Source organism: Pteronotus mesoamericanus, unplaced genomic scaffold (genome assembly GCF_021234165.1).
Source record: "Pteronotus mesoamericanus isolate MK-2021 breed Mesoamerican mustached bat unplaced genomic scaffold, CSHL_Meso_final contig_20, whole genome shotgun sequence".
NCBI lineage: Eukaryota > Metazoa > Chordata > Mammalia > Chiroptera > Mormoopidae > Pteronotus > Pteronotus mesoamericanus.
In genome coordinates, this window is record NW_026555085.1 from 8,573,813 (window position 1) to 8,580,333 (window position 6,521).

Below are 6,521 nucleotides of genomic sequence, written 5' to 3' on the forward strand. Positions count from 1 at the left end.
TATTCTAAAGAATTCAAGAACAGGGAAGACTCCCAAACTTGTTTTACGAGGCCAATATTATCCTGATTCCACAACTAGGTAAAGATACAACAAAGAAAGAAAACTACAGGTCAATATCTCTGATGAACATAGATACTAAAATCCTCAACAAAAAAAATTGGCAATCCAGATCCGGCAAAACATTAAAAAGATCATACACCACGATCAAGTGAGATTCATCCCAGGGAGGCAAGGATGGTACAATATTCACAAATCAATAAACATAACACATCAGATAAGCAAAATGAAAGACAAAAATCACATGATTATATCAACAGATGCGGAAACAGCATTTGATAAAGTCCAGCACTCATTTATGATACAAAAACACAGCAAAGTGAGAGTAAAGGGATCATACCTCAACATAATAAAGGCTGTATACGAGAAACCTACGGCTAACATCATACTCAATGGGCAAAAACTAAAAGCTTTCTCCTTAAGATCAGGAACAAGATCTAGCTTTCAGTACTCTTATTCAACATAGTATTGGAAGTTCTAGTAACAGCAATAAGGCAAGAAAAAAAAAAAAAAAAAAGGCATCCAAATTGGAAAAGAGGAATAAAACTGTCATTGTTCACAGACGAAATGATAGTGTACATAAAAATCCCTACGGTCTCTAGCAAAAAACTTCTCGACCTAATAAGTGAATTTGGAAAAATCGCTGATACAAAGTCAATATTCAGAAATTGAGGGCATTTTTTGGTACAAAACAATGAAACATCAGAAACAGAAACTAGGCAAAAATCCCATTTACTATAGCAACAAGAAAAATAAAGTATCTAGGAATAAACTTAACCAGGGAGGTAAAAGGCCTGTACTTGGAAAACTACAGAACACTGAAGAAATTAAGGAAAATACAAATAAATGGAAGCATACACCATGTTCTTGGATTGGAAAAATTAACATCATTAAAATGTCCAGACTACCCAAAGCAATCTATAGATTCAATACAATTCCATTAAAATATCAATGTCATATTTCACAGATCTAGAACAATTATTTCAAAAATTCTTATGGAACCAATAAAGACCCCGAATAGTCTCAGCAATTCTGAGAAAGAACAAAGTAGGAGGGATCACAATACCTGATATCAAACTATACTACAAACCTTCTGTGATGAAAACAATCTGGTACTGGCATAAGAACAGACCCAGAGGTCAATGGAACAGAATAAAGAGTCCAGGAATAAACCCACATTTTTATGATTAATTAATATTAGACAAAGGGAGTAGGAGCAGAAAATTGAGTAAAAACAGCCTCTTCAATAAATGGTGTTGGAAGAAATGGACAAGTACATGCAAAAAAAAAAAAAATAGACCAACAACTTACACTTTACACCACAATAAACTCAAGATAGACAAAAGATTGATATATAAGTTGTGATGTTATAAAAGTCCTAAAGGAAAACATAGGCAGTAAAATTTCAAATATCCCATGCAGCAATATTTTTGCCAATATATCTCCTAGGGCAAGAGAAATAAAGGAAAAAATGAACAAATGGGGCTACATCAAATTAAAAATCTTCTACACACAGCTAATGAAACCATCATCAAAATGAAAAGGGAGCCGACCATATGGGAAAATATTTGCCAATGATACCTCAGAGAAGGAAGGGTTTGATCTTCAGAATATATAAAGAACTCATATGACTCAACACCAAGATGGTAAACAGCCCAATTAAAAAAATGGGCAAAGGACTTGAATAGACATTTCTCCAAGGAGGACATACAGAGGGTCCATAGACATATGAAAGGATGCTCAACATCACTAGCCATCAGAGAAATGCAAATTAAAACCACAATGAGATATCACCTCACACTGAGCAGAATGGCCATCATTAATTAACAAACAAGTGCTGGTGATGATGTGGAGAAAAGGAAGCCCTAGTGCACTGATGGTGGGAATAAAAAGTGGTGCAGCCACTGTGGAAAACAGCATGGGATTCCCTCAAAAAATTAAAAACAGAACTGCCATTTGACCCAGAGATTCCAGTGTTGAGATTATACCCTAAGGATCCTGAAACACCAATTCAAAAGAACTTGTGTATCCTTACATTTACAGCAGCATTATTTACAATAGCAAAGTGCTGGAAACAGCATAAGTGTCCATCAGTAAATGAATGGATATAAAAACTGCAGTACATTTACACAATGGAATATTATGCAACATAAAGAAAGAGCTCCTACCTTTCACAACAGCATGGATGGAACTGGAGAATATTATGCTAAGTGAAACAAACCAGGCGATGAAAGACAGATACCATATGATCTCACCTATAAGAGGAACCTAATGAACAAAACAAACAAAGAAACAAAATAGAACCAGAGGCATGGAAACAAGGAACAGACTGACAGTGACCAGGAGGGAGAAGGGAGGGGGATAAGGGTAGAAATAAGGGGAAGGGACTAGTTAAGGAACAAGTACGAATGACCTCTGGACACAGAGAACAGGGTGGGGATTGACTGTGGGAATAGGGGTGGGCTGGGCGGAGGAGGGCAAAGGAGGGAAATGGGGACAGCTATAATAGAAAACAATAAAATGTTAATTTAAAAAGACCACTTGACCTGAATAAAAGTAAGATCTTTAAAAAAAAAATTGAAACCTTCATGCTTTGGGTTGAGGAACAGAGTCAGGAGGGAGAGTTCCATGACCTGCTAAGTCTCTATTAAGGGGGCTCTACCTTCCTCTCCACCTTTGGGTTAAAATGAAGGGAAATCACAGTCCTGAGATGTGGGTGCCTGCAGATCTGGGAGGAGAGAGGCCCTGTATTTGGCTTTCCAGGTAGAATCCCTGGAAGTCAGAAAGATCCCTGGAAAGAAATGGCTGTGAGAGTTAGCTTCCCATGGTCTCACATATTGCAGGAGCAGCAGAACGATCCAGTGCTCCCTGGGTAATGTAGTGGAGGTCTTAACCCCAAAGATTTCCCTGCAGGCTAACATAACATGGATATAGCAGAATAAAGCTGCACGGAAGGTGCCAGACCTGACGTAGCCTCAACAATAAGAATGAATGATGGTCTAACAGCAAGCTACACAGATTTACAACATAGGACTAAATAGGATACTTGACATTTTAGCAAATGCAAAAATGGGGGCTTTAATTATGTGCAATTAAGAATTCCACTTCTTACACCCTTGAGTTTGTGGATTAGATGTATAACCCTTCTATTCATTACCACAAATGAGTGTTTTACTCTATTTATAATAGTGGGTGAAAATAATTCCTATTTTTGGAGCTACACTTCTCTGCTGTTAGGGGTTTATTATGCACACAAATCACCTGCAGATCCTTTGAAAATAAAGATCCTCATTCAATACATCTGCAGTGAAGCCTGAAAGTTTTTTTTTAATCTTCACCCAAGGACATACTTATTGATTTTAGAGAGATGTGGAAGGATGGGAGAGAGAGTGGGAGAGAAACATCAACGTGAGAAACATTGACTGGCTGCTTCTCATACGTGCCCCAACCAGGGACCAAACCCACAACCTATGCATGTGCCCTGATTGGGAATCAAACCCATGACCTTTAGGTTTATGTGGTGACACTCCAGCTCATTGAGCAACACTGGTGAGGGCCTGAAAGGCTTAATTTTTAACTAGCTTCAGGTGATGCTGATGCTGCAGGTACAGAAACCATTCTTGGAATAGTGACGCTGTTCAAAATGCTGGTATTTAACTACACTACATTGTTTTTCAATATACATTGACTAGCACTCTTAATTAAACATAGGATGGCTTTTGTGCCTAAACTGTGTCACGTACTTATGGTACAATTGCAGACTACAATTTAAAATGCAAAATGAATGAAGCAACAAAAAGAAAGTTCATTCAGAGTAAGTCAGCTAAGAGCAGGTAGTGTGGATAAAAAGAATGCTGAATAACTTCCTTCATGCGTTATCAATTACATGTTTCAACTTTTAAACAACTATTCTCTCTAAATGTTTAAATAAAGTTTGAATGTCACTGATTTGAACTTGCTCATTTAGAATTTTAAGTCACTTTTAACCATATAAAGAATTTAAAATAATATAAGACTATCTTCTAATCTTTAATATTAGTTACCATCTTAAATAGAAGTTTAAGTAGTAGAAAAGAATACACTTGCTAAAATACCTCATTTTACTCAAAAGGTGAAAAGAGTAAATGTTAGCAAATTAAGCAGTATTTCTCATTTTTCCAGATTACAAAAGTGATACTCGCTTATTTTAGAGAATTTGGAGAATACACAAAAATATAAAGAAAGTAATAAAATCACTAGAAATCCCAGCAGCCAGAGAGAATCACAATTTGGTACATTTTCTTCTAGTCATTGATTTGTATATTCATTTCTTTTCCTTAACAAAACCAAGAACATATGTACATTAGTTTGCCTACTGCTTTCTTCACTTAATATCTCATGAGCATTTCTCCACATCTTTAAATATTCTTTGAAAACACAATTTAATCGTGTAAAAATACATACTATTCTATGACACGTGCGTGCTATAATAGTTAACTTATTCCCCCATCTTTAGACGTTTAAACTGTTTCTCATTTTTTCTATTATGAATAATGATGAAAGCAATGAATTGGATATAATATTAAAACTAAAATCGGATTAATTTCTAGGAAACAAAATTACCGGAACGTTAGCAATAGTACCAGATAAAAGGATCTGAACATTTTAAAGTCTGAAATGGCTCTTAATACCTACTGCAAAATTGGTGTATCGATAGTTTGGATTAGGTATGTGAAAGTGCCTATTTCATCACATCTACAGCAGTCCTAGCTACTGGCATTTTTAAAATCTATAATCTTTGCTAATACAGATAGGGCTCAAATTGATGCATTTTCAGTACAAATCCTCTTAACCAATCTCCACTTCACTAATTATTGGATAAACATGATTCATCATTTCCTCAGTAAAAAACTGATGCCCTGGCAGGCTCAGTAACTATAGCTGAGCCTTTGTAGTAAAACACAGGAGCCCTGAGACACAGGGGCCTTGAGGTACAGGGGCTTTGAGGGCTGGGATACCTAAGTACAGCGAGCTGGCCACTGTCTCGGACACCGTGCACTTCTGCTTCCCCTGTGAGTTACATGCTTATCAAGTCACTTGCATCCATTACCACCATGTTCAAGCCGGTTATCCTCATTATTATGTAATTTTATGAAATAAAACGAGTTTATGTAAAAGGAAAGTCGAGCATTCCAAAGGACTGCAAATAGCTAAAATAAATTGCTGAATTAGTGGCAAACAAAAATGTGTATAATAAGGCAGGCATAAAATTATGGATTCTGAACTAAGATTCCTGCTCTAAAGAAACTAGAATTGGATCGCTTAGACCAGTGGTTCCCACAGGGCAGTACTGACCCCTAGAGGTTGTTTTGGAAACCTGTGGGGCATTTTCAGTTGGGTTTCAATACTGGTATTTGGTGGACAAGGGACAAGGATATGAGACTTCCTGTAAAAACCTGCACAATTTCGAAGGTCTTAATGAGCATTCATTTAGGGAAAAAAGCCACTTTTCCCCTCAAGGAGGGGCATTAACTCTGCACACCTTACATGTGGGCTTCACATACTGATTTCTTTCCAAAAAGTATGATACGGAAATGGGGTGGGTAGAGAGTTAACTGTACAGTGGAGAAACCTGACAATCACCCCTGTAGCCAGGTGATCAGGGTTAACATCATCAGTGATACGTCATGTCAACAGTATGTGTCTTTGATGTGATGAGAAGGGCACCTTACCTCTCTCGTCTTCCTCCTAAAAACCCATAACCCCAGTTTTATTATGGAAAAAAAAGTCAGAAACTCCCAAACGAGAAACACTCTGCAAAGTATCTGAAGTACTCCTCAAAACTGCCAGTTATCAAAAACAAGGAAAGTCTGAAAAACTACCATTCTAAAGGAGCGTAAGCAAACATGATGACCAAATGTAATGTAAGATCCTGTAACAGAAAAAGTAGGTTAAAACAAATAAAATCTGAATTAAGTATAGGCTTTAGGATCTGAACATTTAGGATCTGATCATGAATAATGTATCAATACAGGTTTATTAGTGGTGACAAATGCACCATATTAATCTAAGATTTTAAAAATAAGGGAAACTGGGTCTAGGATATATGGCAACACGTCTGTACTATTTCTGCAAAGTTTCTATAGATCTAAGACTATTCTACATTTTTTAAAGTAGTAAAATACAAATTTGCAACTAGCAGATAAGTCTTGGAGATCTAATGCACAACATAGTGACTGGTCAACAACACTGTATTATAAACCTCGAACTTGCTAAGAGACTAGCCATTAACTATTCCCACCACATAAACGAAATGACAAGTATGTGAAGTGATAGAGGTGTCATCAGTTTGCAATAGTTACAGAGGCGCTCTGAATAGGGGAGCTGTACCTGTGTTAATGATATTCTGAAAAGACCACCTGGAGGACCAGTAGATGTGGACATGCTGTGGACCCGTTTATTCCTCACAGGGGAGTGCGCTGATG